General features: G+C 47.5%; 1 long non-coding RNA gene across 1 annotated transcript; it reads right to left on the minus strand.

The window, feature by feature from the left end:
* Window positions 1-1,960: 1,960 nt before the first annotated feature.
* On the minus strand, window positions 1,961-13,395 carry LOC113884603. The gene is made up of 2 exons (XR_003508928.1): window positions 11,780-13,395; window positions 1,961-2,236 (listed from the first exon to the last, which is right to left on the minus strand). It is a non-coding gene; the product is annotated as an uncharacterized LOC113884603 (long non-coding RNA).
* Window positions 13,396-13,852: the final 457 nt, after the last annotated feature.

Raw genomic sequence — 13,852 nt, forward strand, 5'->3', positions numbered from 1 at the left:
TGGATTCTATTTTGTTCACTGCTCCATCCACAGATAGGAGAACTTCTGGTAGGCACTCAATAAACATGTGTTAAGAGAATGAATCAAATAAATGCATGTGTATACATATCTTGAAAGTGAAGTGTTAGTTGCTTAATCGTGTCTCTTTGCGACCCCATGGACTGTAGCCTGCCAGGCTCCTCTATCCATGGAATTCTCCAGGCAAGAATACCAGAATGGGTAGCCATTCCCTTCTCCAGGGGATCTTTCCTGACTCAGGGGTATATTTTAAGGAACCTGATAAAAAAAAAATTAAGAAAGAAAACAGAAAAGCCTAGCTGCCCTAGGTGATAAACCTCACCCCTAGGAACACGCAGGCTTCCAGAATCACTAGATAAGAAGCACCGTGATGGCCGGTGCTGTGACTCATCTGTGTTACCCTAGCACTTCACGGGAGGTCAGCACCTCAGAGGTGCTCGGGGCAGCTGCACGAACAACCACACAGTGGAGAGGTGACTGTCTGGTGGGGCAGGTGTCTGCTGCTCATATTATGTCACTGGAATGCTTTTCACGGATGTCTCCTGCAGGCTGATGCATCAAAACCATAGCATCAGTGAGGAGGCCAAGGAATTAACTGCCCCAGTCATCTTCAATTTCTTTCTTCATAACAGAATCGTTATCTCAGATGGCATGCCACAGGAGAAGTGGGGCTGCTTCAGATGAGGCGGTGCTCCATAGAATCAACCTCTTCATCTGCCCCTCTATTTCCCCTTCCACCCCCCACCACCATGCAGCCCCCATACCAGGAGCAGTCTGAGGCCACAGCCCAATCCAGACACTCCCCAGAGAGATAAGAGTCTTGGTACCACTGAGCCTGTTTCCAGGTGTGATAAACTTTCACCTCCTGTCCCTGGGTCCCTGGCCGCCGTGAGTCACACTCCTATGTCCTCTTTTGCTGCCTCAGCCAGTTTGAGGAAGGTTTTTGTCACTTGTAGCCAGAGCAGCCTTAATAAAGATAGCCGATCTGTGTGGATGCCGTCACAGGAGCTCCTAAGCCTTTATCGTTTCCCAGCAATCACCCCCATAAGCCCTACTGGGAAACTGAGAGCTGAGGATGGAGAAGGAGCAGCAGTAAAAACCTGTGACCATCTATTGCCCAGCACGTTTCCAGCCTGCAGGGCAGGGGTCCTTTACCCTAGATGAAATTAGTTAACCTCCTTGGCTGTCTTCCAGCAGACACACACACATACACGCACACACAAAGAGGTGGAGATTAAAAATAAAAAGAGAGAGAGAGAACTCTTTCATTCTGGGCAAGATCTAAATGCAATTACAATTCAGTAGATCCATGAGGAAATTGACAAGAGCCAATGCTTTGCACAAGGCATGCTCTGATTTCATGCCGACAAATTATTTTTTAAAGGGCATTAATATCACAAGCTGATGACTTTTAGCCCTGAGCAAATGATGCATTTTAATGCTTCTTTACACACAGCTCTCAGCCCAAGTGAAGCTGTCTTCTTCGGCAAACCATTAGCAAACATTTACATTTCAAAACTCAACAGGACGGCTGTTGTTAGGTTTTCCTTTCTTTTCATATATGCCCGCACAGATAACTCATATTTCACATGCTAAGTGTTGTGTAGCATCCTGTTTCTGACCCCTGGCATACCTTTAGAAGATGGTGGCTCTTGGTTTTCAGGCTGACCATCTAAAGATTGATTTTGAAAGGGAGAAAGAAAGATAGTGGCATCATCAAACACTATTACCTTTGTGGCAGGCAGGCTCTTTTTGAAATGGCAGTGTATTTTCAGGTTCCTTTATTCCTCAGCGCAGGCGAAGGAACCAGACATCGGGTGCCTTCTCCCGCTTGAGAGTCAGAGCAGGATCCTCAGAGAGCAAATTCTAGTGGTTAGTGTTCATCTTTCCAAGTGTGGCCAAAATGACAGTGAACCCGGGGGTGGGGGAGAATTAGAATCAATTAGGGGCAGAAGCTCATTTTCCTCTTTAATAGACACAACTTGGATAAGAGTCACAGAATTAGAGGTTTTGAGTGTGCAGTCAGGATCTGATGCATTTTAGGTCATCATCTTACAGTTCAGTCTATGCTCTAGACTGGAGTCTTCAATGCCCCCCACTATAGCAGTTTGAACATGCAGACTCTGCAGGCAGACAGGTACAGGTTCAAATCCCAGCTCAGCCACTCCCTGGCAGTGACACTTTGTACAAGCGACTCAGCCTCTTCCGTTTTCTCCATCTGTAAAACGGGAATAACAAGGCCACCCAGCTCACTGAGTTACTGCTGATGTGATGATTCCTGTGATAAGGTTCAAACACATTGTTCCTTCCCAGAGGGAACATTTCCATCCATGTTGCTCCACCACCTCCATGGCTTAGGTTCACTCTTCTCCTAAGAATGGCTGTGCAGCTTTGTCCCAAACCTTACAATCTCCTTTAATAATCTGGGGAGGTAATCATTCAGAGAAACAAGATGATGAAAACAACATTGTGTTGAAACAGGTTTGCAGGGGTAGCTGTACAACGCTCTACATTTACTAAAACTCATTGAATTGTACATGCACAGTGGGTGAATTTTATGGTGTGTGAATTAGACATCAATAAAAATAAACAATGGAGAAGGAAGTGGAAACCACTCCAGTACTCTTGCCTGGGAAATCCCATGGAGAGAGGAGCCTGGTGTGCTGCAGTCCACGGGGTGCACTTGGAAGAGTCAGACACAACTTAATGACCAAACACCAGCAACAAGAAAATAAATAACCAGGCCAGGAAAGTTAGCAAGGATCCAAAAGGTTACCTGACAAAGATTAACAAATGGTTTGAAATCCCCCATGTGTCTGAGACTTACGATCTGACTCAAACATTCTCGACTCCTCGTGCCCTTTAAATAAAAGGAGCACCTGACATACACGGGGGTTCCCTGGTGACTCAGACGGTAAAGAATCTGCCTACGACATGGGAGATCCAGGTTTGATCCCTGGGTCAGGAAGATCTCCTGGAGAAGGGATTGGCTACCCACTCCAGCATGCTTGTCTGGAGAATCCCATGGACAGAGGAGCCTGGAGAGCTACAGTCCACGGGGTCGCAAAGAGTCGGACATGACTGGGCAGCTGAAACTTTCACTGACTTGCACACTCTTTCCCTTCACCTGTCTGCTCTGTGTCTAATGTTGGGACAACTGACAGATCATGAGTCTTTAAGGCAAGACCCACCTCCTCTCCCCGCTTCCCCAGAGGAAATGTGCTCCCCTGCTCTCTGCCCACCTTTCCTTCCCCAAGTGACAATGATTGGAAGGAACTCAATGAATATGAATGGCACTGGGGAGATGCGTACCAGGAAACCCAGACCCAGGAGCGATCTTGTTACTGAGCTAGGGGAAAGCTGAAAGAAAACGCAATCCATTCTACCTAATGTTCACTCGCCCTGACAGCTCATCTCTCCCACACACTCATTCCCCCAAATATTTATCTATCTTGCTTCCTCTCTGGGTACACAATGGCCCTAGCTAGCTTGAACGGAGATGACATTCTCCTGAAAAACGTCTTTTGCAGTGATGTGTGCACTCCGTTATTTTGGGAGCAGCCGACATCACTACAGGATGGCTATTTAGAGTCCCTGGGGCATCCTTCGGGTGCAAAATGCCTCTGTCCTTCTTCATTCTCCATCTCTGTCCCACTCAGGTGGGCAAAACACAGCCTGCTTCAAGGTGACCTTAGTAGGAGGGAGAGGACAGCCCTCCCAGGTACCTACAGAGGACACCCCAGCTTTTTGACCCCTTAGGAAGCTGCTGGTGGCTCTGCTTTCTCCTCTGGAGCCCCTATCCCAGTCCCTGTTCCCTGCTTGAAACAGCACCTTAAATCCACTTCCCACTTCCCAGGGGTCTGCTTCCTGCTCACATCTTACCAAGTGTTCTCAGGATAAGTCAAAGTGTTAATCGCTCAGTCATGTCCAACTCTTTGTGATCCTATGGACTATGGCCTGCCAGGATCCTCTGTCCTTGCGATTCTCCAGGCAAGAATACTGGAGTGGGTAGCCATTCCCTTTTCCAGAGGATCTTCCCCTCCAGGGATCAAACCCATGACTCTTACATTACACACAGACTCTTTACTTGCCTGAGTCACCAATTTCTGACTGTGGTTTTCCCCAACAGATTTAAGGTAAGGCAAAGGAAGAACACAAGGAGCAGCCCCATAACCACCCAAGAAAGGAGCTGAGATGGGCAGATTGAAATCACCCTTGCAGTGGTAGGGCCAGCACCACTGACTCAGGGGATCAAGATAGCTAAGTGCTCAGAGGGCCATTCAGGGCCCAGGCTCTGATGGGGACCTTGATTTTATTCCTCACCCACAGACATTAAGGAACAAAGGCCAGCAGACTTCTGCAGAATGGAGAGTAACAGAGACTCCACCAGACACACAGGGTGAGCCTGGGCAGCCCGTGGATGTGTCCTTCCTGCTGACTGGACAGGTTTTAGCAGGGTCTGGTTTAAGGAGGCCCTAACACGCCCATCTCCACATAATCTCCCATCCTATTTTCTTTTTAGGCTTTTTTTTCTGTCTGAACAGAACAACCCTGTGCCTTCCTTTTTCTGAAGCTACTCTGCAAATCTCAGGGCCCAGAAATAACTTCTGGCTTCCTCCTTTTAGGCCTCCTGTTCTCACACCCTGTTTTTCTGAAGTATAAGCAGGTTCAGCATTTTAGCACCTACTTGAGTTAGAATTCATCACCATCCAAGAGGATCCCTGCTCTGTCCAAAGCTGCCTGGTTGGTCATCCAGAACAAATCAGATGCAGATGCAAAGCTTCGCTTCCAGACCCCCCTTCAAGTGCTTACATGTGAGATTATTCTGCCCCAGAAGGGCCAGTCTGGGAGGAGGACAGAGAACACTGCCCATCGAAAGGGCCCCAGGAAGGTTTCCCTAGGTTCCCCATCTATCCTTGGGGAGACCTCCCTGTCAATCTATAGCCACCTGCCTCACTCTGTCTGCACCCCTCTCCTCCCTCCAGCTAGGTCTCTCCTCTCAATAAGACCCCTCGCTCAGCCTCTTGATCCTCAGCTCATGACCACATTTAGCCGCTAATGAGCCCCTCAGACCTTTTGTCCTGCCTTTACTCACACTCCAGCCCCCATTCCCTGCACCCAGAACCACCCAGAACCCTCTGATCAGAGGACCTGGCAGCCCTGTCTGCAACCCCAGGGGTCAGCCATAAGCCCCACATTCTGCCCAGCTTCACCCTCCCACAGCCCTTCTCCACAATAAATCTCATCCCCACCCAGCCAGGGCTTCTCTAGTAGCTCAGTCAGTAAAGAACCTGCTTGCAATGCGGGAGACCTGGGTTTGATCCCTGGGTTTGGAAGATCCCCTTCAGGAGGGCATGGCAATCCACTTCAGTATTCTTGCCTGGAGAATCCCATGCACAGAGGAGCCTAGGCTACAGTCCATAGGGTCGCAAAGAGTTGGCCACGACTGAGGGACTAAGTACCCACCCAGCCAGGGCACAGATCCAGATCCAGACCCAGGCGGCAGCGTCATCTTTGACGCCCTGCGCTCGCTCATCCCCCTGACCATCCACCAGTGAATCCTGCAGATTCTGACTCCCACAGAGGTCCCGCGTGCACGTGCTCTCTTCCCCACCCCAGTGTCTCCGGAATCAGCCTCTCTGATGTGTCCATGCCCATGGCCCCAGCTTCCCGTCCTCCAGAGGAGACAGTGGAACAAGTACACCACTCCCTCCCTGGCTTGATGTCCCCAGTGACTCTCCCAGCACTTGAAATAAAATCCGGACTCCCTCCTGTGATCCACGTAGTCCTGCTAATCCTCAGCTCACCCTTCATGCTTAACGTCCTACCACACTCTCCATGAACAAATGCCTCCTTCATATATTGTATGTTACTCTCCAACTTCCTGTGCTTCTTAAGGAAGAATGGAAGCATTCCCCGGGCGCGTGCTCACAGTCGTCCTGATAGTGATCAGACATCTATACTGCCCAGTAGCACTTGCCCACTTCTCCAACCAAAGCAGAAACTAAGTGCATCATCTCTGCTCTCTAGTCACGTTTTCTACCTGGGGCTTAAGCCTTACCTCCCAACATCATCCCTTTTTCTAAATTCACGGTATTTTCTAACCGTGTCCCTATTCACTACGCAGCAGAAAAGTAAGGCAGGCGGAAGTAATGGAAACTCTTTGGTGCCCTCTTGTGGTCACAGCTAGTTAGCCGGCTGAGATGTGCCCATAAGAAGGTAGGCTTTTCTGTTGCTTTTGGAGAAGGAGAAGGCTGCTCTGGGGTCTCTACAATGGGGAGCTTCAAGCTGGGGAGGGAAGTACTTTCAGGTACCAATCCTAGATATATAGATAGATAGATAGATAGATATAGATAGATATAGATAGATAGATAGATATAGATAGATAGATATAGATAGATAGATAGATATAGATAGATAGATATAGATAGATAGATCTCTATGGTGGATATATATATATCCACCATCCACAGGGGGAGGAATCCAGATCAAAATCCTTTCCAGCCAGCATCTGAGTCTCAGATTCCTGTTTCCTAAAATAAGGGTAATAACTCCAGCCCAACCACCCAAGTAAGTGTGAAGTAACCATGAGATGGAGACTGAGTACTGGATCTACTGAATGTATGTATGTATGCGTGTGTGTGTGCGTGTGTGTGTGTGTGTGTGTGTGTGTGTGTGTGTGTATTCCAGCATTCAACCTTGATATATTCTAAACGTTTCTCCTGTCCCCACACCCTTGCTATTCATACGAGTTTTCTGGAATCACCGAATGAGTCAGGCAGGATGGGGAGGAGGATGGATTGGGGGTGATGTGTGTCTGACAAAGAGGTGCCCATATGCCACTCATCGTCATACAGAAACGTCCTGGAGAAAACGTCAGCAGCAAGCTGTTGCAAGTGGTGAAGCAGAAAGGTCGTGGTGGTTAGGGGGCGGGGGGCGGGGGGGGGGGGGGGGCGGGGGCGGGTGGTGTTGTCACCGTCCTGGGGAAATTCAAAGGCAGATGTTGGGTTCTGGCATTTGCCCAGATGAAAAGCCAAGAATCTGTGATTAAGAAAACTAACCGTAATCTCCTGTGTTTCCAATACGTCTAGAGCCCCTAACTTTAAAATATTCATCTTTGCACCCCTGGAACTTATTAAACTGTTGGACACCAACAGGTACTTAAGAAATAGGCAGTGCATGACTGAGAGTGAGTGAATTTGAAGGAATAAATGAATTTGACTTTGAGGAAATGTGTGCAACTCTACAAGCCTCTAGCTCTGAAGCTGCTTACTTTCTAGTCCTGCCCAAGCCCCTGAAGACCCTATTCTTGTCCTCTGTAAGCCTGAGCTTTTTCATCTCTCTTATTTTGACTACAGTGGGAAAAGGTCATGGCTCACTTTGTCGTAAGTGCCTAGAGTCTTGAAATCCCTCTGTGCACAGCTAATTTTGCATTGTCTGCCCATCACATTGCTTAAACTGAATAAAGAAAACATGCCTGCTTCTAACAGTGAAAATGGATAACCTTTTCCCTCAAACCAACAGTTCTTAACTCTGGTTGGACATTAGAATAAACTGAGAAGCTTATGCACACATACACACACACAAACATACACACACAATCAGTCCTCAGGACCCATCCCAGAGCTATTACATCGAACTTTCTAGGGGTAAGGGCCTGGGCATCAGTATTTTTCCAAAGCTCCCAATATACATGTGTGCATGCTAAGTCATTTCAGTCGTGTCTGACTCTTTGCCACGCTATGGACTGCAGCTCACAGGCTCCTCTGTCCTTAGGATTCTCCAGGCAAGAATACTGGAGTGGGTTGCCATGCCCTCCTCCAAGGGATCTTCCCAACCCAGGGACTGAACCCACATCTCTTTTTCTCATGCACTGGCACCACCCAGGAAGCCCCCTGATATGCATCCAGGGTTAAAAATTGCTGCATGAAGGAGTGGACCCTTGCCCAGAAAGCACAGCCTCACTGACAATGCAGGATGAAGCGGTAGGCTTTAATGTTGCCTTCCAAGCACCCTGAGACTCGGAAGAAAGGGAGGATCCTGAGCCCTAGGCTGGTAAAGATTTCCAGTTCTCACTCCTCCTTGAGCACCTCTCTTGCTGATGGCCAAGAGGGGGATGGGACCCCAAAGGGCTAGATCCGCCTTGTCTGACTTAGGAATTTAGGAATAGTTTCCAGCAGGTGGACTGGCATCAGCACAGGCTCCAGGGTGGCCCTGCCAGGTCCAGCTGGCTTGGACAGAGAGCCATGGTAATGGTTAAGGGATGGAAAGACCTTCTTTTCACAGCACTAACTGGGTGGAAACTGGGCTTTCAATGCAAATAATCTGACATTTGGGGGGTGCTGCATAAAGAACCCACTATTCATTTAAAATTATGTTTTCAACAGCCGCTCATGTATTTCAAACACAGCACATGAACCTAAATTCAATCTGCTGCATTGTAATTTCTTGCTTTTAATTTAAGGCCCCCAGGCCTCAACTAATTTAAGGGACAATCTGGTGATGACAAGGAGACCATCTTCTTACAAAAATGTCACCAGCATAGGGGATTACTTCACAAATGTGGAGCACAGTTGAGACTTTCCAAATCTTACCTACAGTTTCGGAGTCTTTTAAAGCTATGCACCTGAGCCATAAAAAATAGTCTGTCTACTAGGTAGCAAATCATGGTGGTGCCCATCACTTCTAGTCTCCACCAGATCGTTTGTTCTCTGTAATGTCTCTGCGCTCTTACACATTAGACGGCTGCCTTTGAAACCACGGGATAAGCATGAGCACAGATCATCCCTTTGTCATGTTCAAACAGTGATCTGACCGTGTCCCGCTGGCTCTCGGTGAGAACGGCAGACTTCGGATCATCAGTAAGCCCCATGCTGAGATCAGAAGTCCACCCCAGGCACAGGGTACCAATGGCTTGTCACAGATGGATGGGAGAATTGTCAAGCTGCCTCTCTGTGTCTGACAGAGACACTGGGGAGAAGGCCTGTTTTAGGACTCCCTGCAGGATGCTCTGATCTGCAGGCCAGGAACCCGGAGGTGCTGCCTCAGAAGGCAGAGTGGCACTCACCTTGACTGCATCACCCAGAGTCAAGCAGGTGCTCTGAGCTGGTCACCCTGGGGTGCCCCTACACAGAGCGGAGGCCTTGAGAGGACTCTCAGTCCATAATGGAGGGAAGTTACAGCAGTGAACCCTGGCTCTCCGAGGGCTTATCCCTGCGAGCTGCTGAGAAGTAATCTATGCTTTCAAAAGACCTCGACTTTCCCTTGCCTCACCCTCAACCCTCATCCTCACTGCTTTCCCCACTGTCCTCAAAAAGTGCTTGCCACACAGAACTCACAATAAATAAAGTTCCCAAAGAGCAAATAAGCAATCCCTCATTAAAAGCCAACCCATAAGATAAGAGAGAGAAAAATCCAGGCTGGATCCCCCTCTTCTTTCAGAACTTTTGGTTAGAACTCATTCATTCATTGTCAGTGCCTGTTCCCTGACATCACTGCCTTGATGGGGCTTTGCCTGGCCCTTGCAGAGGGAAGAACAAAACAGAAGTTGCTGCTGGGCAGAGTCTGACAGATTCTTACATGAACCCCTTTCTTTGCTAGAAGAGAGAATTGAAAGGCCTCTGAGAGACCCCACAGAGAAGGCTTTCAGTAAACGTTGGTTCGGTGGCAAACAGAACAGCCCTGTCGCAGAGCATGCCGTGAGTCCCCGACGGTGCCCCGTCCAAACAAGAGCCCTGTGGGGACGCAGCCTTCCTGCTCAGATGCTCCGTCCTTTGAGCCTACAGGTTTCGCTGGAACCCGCTCCTAAGTGTCACCCTGGCTCGATGAGCTGGAGAGACCCCTGAAAGTAACCCGCCTGTGGAGAGCCTGAGGCCCTCTGAGTGCCTGAGAAGAGGTGAAGGGAAACCATCTCAGCTTTGGCCCATGCGGAGTCAGGGGTGAATGTGCCCTGTGCTGCGAGATGGGGCCGGCAGGGGTTGTGAGCTCCTAGTGAACAGTGGAGAGGGAAGCACTGGGATTGACCGCAGAAACAGTCTAGGCCCCCCTCTGCCCTCCAGGGCTGACTACCTGAGTGACGGTGGGCACGTTAGGTCACTTCTTCCCCTAAACACTGTCTGTAGTAGTGTCTCCCAAAGTATACTCGCCAGAACACTCCTTGCGGTCCATGTAACACTGTCCTATAAAAATGTTCAGGTATCCCTGCTTCCAAGCTAGTCTTTCACAGTGTGAAAGAGAGCTACAGTGCATCTTGGTGTCATAAGGCTCTGAGTGTTCCTACAGCGGATGAACCTGTTTCCGCCAGCATTGTCCACCTGTGTTTGACAATGACCATGCAGCCTTTTTTCACAGGAGCATCTCCAGGGCAACTAATTTGGAAGAAGGCCGGTGTACAGAGTGATTCTCAACCTCTCCCTGAGGGGCAATGTTGCCCCCAGGGAACATTGTGCAATGTTTGCAGACCTTTGGGATTGTCACAGCTGGAGGTGGGCGGGTTGCTAATGACATCTGATGATCTGAGGCCACGGATACTGATAAACATCCACCGTAGCCAGGACAGCCCCCCACAACTAAGTGTTACCCAGTCCAACATGTCAGTAGGGTCAAGACTAAGAATCTGGTCTACAGCCATTTCAACATTCTCTCACCATTCACTCTTTTTCACCTCTGGCAACCAAACCAGCCCTGCTTCCCTGGGTTCACCCACCTGCCATCTACCTACCTATCCCGAAGCCTTTTCTCATGTCTTGTCCAGCTTGACCTTTTGCAGCACTTGGCGTTGATGATCTCCGTGTTGTTCTTGAAACCCTTTCCTTAGCTTCTGAGACCTTTCTCCTGGTTCTTCTTCAGCCTCTCTGGCTTTGCTCCCTTCCTCCATCCATGTAAATGGAGGATGCAACCTCTTCTCCAAGCCTCTTCTCTCTGGTTCTCCCCTCTTTCCCTGGATGACCATATCTCAAGTGACCACAGAAGCCAGAGACAGCTTCTGCATTTGAACTCCCTGGGAAACCTGGATGAGTAGGAGATGGTTCTGCTTTGGGAGAACTAATTTAGAGAGGGCAGTGAGTGTACTAGTCTGCTCAGGCTGCTGGAACAAAATGCTACAGATTGGGTGGATTAAATAATAAAATTTATTTTCTCAAAGTTCTGGAGGCTGGAAATTCACAATCAAGGTGTTGGCAGATTTGGTTTCTCCCGAGGCCTCTCTCCTTAGCTTACAGATGTCTGCCTAATTACCTCTTCTTGTAAGGACACCAGTCAGACTGGATTAAGCCCACCTAAACAGCCTCGTTTTATCTTAATCATTTCTTTAAAGGCCCTATCTCCAAATACAGTCAAATTCTAAGGTGTTGTGGTTAGGGCCTCAATATATAAATTTGGGGGTAAGTAAACTCTTTCCTGGAAAAGGAAATGGCAACCCACTCCAGTATTCTTGCCTGAGAAATCCCATGGACAGAGGAGCCTGGCAGGCTAAAGTCTATGGGTTTGCAAAGAGTCAGACACAACTAAGCAACTAACACACACAAAACCTTTCTTCCCATCCTTCTCCTCTTCTCCCTCTCTCCAGCAGGTAAAACTGAATTTCCATGAGGTCAATGTACACACCATCAACATGAGATATTTCGGGTACTTGATCTATGCTGAGTTGATGGCAGGTACAATGTCAATTTCAGAGGATACTGAGCTCATAGAGAGCTGAGAAGCTCCACTGGTAGGCAACAGGGGGTAGGGTGGAGCTTCTGAGACCACCTTGGACACATACCTGGAAAAGGAGTAGATATCTCAGAGCACACAGGCCACACAGAAGCTTGAATCCTGAAGTAGGTGAGATGTGCCCAGAGTTATGCTGAGCAGCGAGAGAGGGTGAAGGTAGCAGAGGGTTCACACCATGGAGGCAAGAGAGCAAGAAGGCTGAAAGTGAAGTCAGATCCAGTTAGAGCTTAGAGGAGCAAGAAGGCTAGAATGACGGATGTGGGCTTTCCCCTGTAGATGTTACAAAACCATCCAAAACTGTAGAGTCTAGGAATGTCACAGTGAGGGAGGGAAGAGGCCTGCTTAATGCAAGAGATTAATCCAAAAGATAGCATAAGGTTGCAAACAGCCAGAGACTTAGGGGTGACATAAGACTTCCCGCAATACTCTGCTCAAAGTCAAGGTCAAAAAGGCTTATGATCTCAGTCTGAATACCCTCCCCCAAAATATCAGAACATCACATGACTCACCAGCTTCAAGCCACTAATCAAAGTACAAAGACCAACCTCATGCCAACAAAAATCAATTTCTGTTGTGCCCTTTGCTTTACAAATGATCTAGATTTTCCGAGTGCCGTGGATGTGAAAAGGTAACTTTTCCAATAAGATTATTTCATGCAAGAAACAGTCTCCTTTTCAATAAATAGTTTTAAACCATTCTCCCTGGTTTCTGAATTACACTACACTCTGAAGATATATAAATATCGGGTAGCCGTTTTATTTCCTGTGAGTGGGGAGCTTTGGTTTAATAAGGAGGAGAGAGGCGGGGTGATAGGCTGTTGGAGAGGAAGCAAGATCTATTAGATCATCTCGGCCATCTCGCTGGGCCTGCCCGAGATTGCTCCCAGCTGCACTGGCATATTCACTGCTGCTCAGGCTAGTCCAGTTTTAAATGATTTAAGGGTAATATATTAAAGGCTCATGACCAGCTATAAAGAGGTGCTTCTTCCTGAGACACTAGCAAAGGCTTGGCTGTAATTTTAGATGGATGCTCATCCCACCAGAGGTCAGGGGGCACCTAGCTGTCCTTCAGGCTGTATCACATCAGGGCCACAGAGGTCACATCCATTTGGACTGTGGTCGCCATTCAAAAGAGAGTACCAATGCCGTGTGCATTTATCAAAATTCAAAAGCAACCATGAGCTGTGTGCATTCTTATTGTCCATGACACTCCGTACAGGTAGGTTTCAAAAGGAACAGACAGACATCACAGAAAGGTGCCGAGCAAATTCTGGAACTGATAATATAACTGAAACCAAAAACTTACTACAGGGTTTTAATCATAGATTTTAGTAAAAAAAGAAAAGAAAGAAATCAGTGAACTTGAACATAGGTAAACTGAAATTATCTAGTCTGAGGAGTAGGGAAAAAATAATGAAGAAAAATGAACAGAACCTAACAAATCTGTGGAAAACATAAATGTAACAACATACACAATCAAAACAGCATATATTTTGGGCACAAAAACAGAACTATGAATCCGTGGAACAGAATAGACAGCTCTGAAATAACCGCACACACCTATAGTCAATCAGTCTTCAACAAAGGAGATAAGAAAACACAATGGAGAAAAGACAATCTCTTTAGCAAATGGTGTTGGAAAACTGGAGTCACATGAAAAGCAATGAAATTAGAATACACCCTCACACCATACACAAAAATAAAATAGCTAAAGACTTAAATATGAGCCATGACATCATAAAACTCCTAGAAGAGATCATAGGCAAAACATTCTCTGACATAAATCAGGGCAATGTTCTCTTAGGTCAGTCTCCCAAGCCAAAAGGAAATAAAAGCAAAAAGAAACAAATGCGGCCTAATCGAACTTAAAGGCTTCTGCACAGGAAACGAAACCACAAATGAAACAAAAAGACGGCCTATGGCATGGGAGAAAATGTTTGCAAACGATGAGACCAACAAGAGCTTAATCTCCAAACTATACAAACAGGTCAATTTAAAAAAAAAAAAAAGGACAGCTGGCCAATAGGCACATAAAAAGATGCTCAACATTGCTAACTATTAGAGAAGTGAAAATCAAAACTAAAATGAAGTACTGCCTCACACAAGTCAGAATCAGTTCAGTC

The sequence above is a fragment of the Bos indicus x Bos taurus genome, chromosome 26, assembly GCF_003369695.1.
Source record: "Bos indicus x Bos taurus breed Angus x Brahman F1 hybrid chromosome 26, Bos_hybrid_MaternalHap_v2.0, whole genome shotgun sequence".
NCBI lineage: Eukaryota > Metazoa > Chordata > Mammalia > Artiodactyla > Bovidae > Bos > Bos indicus x Bos taurus.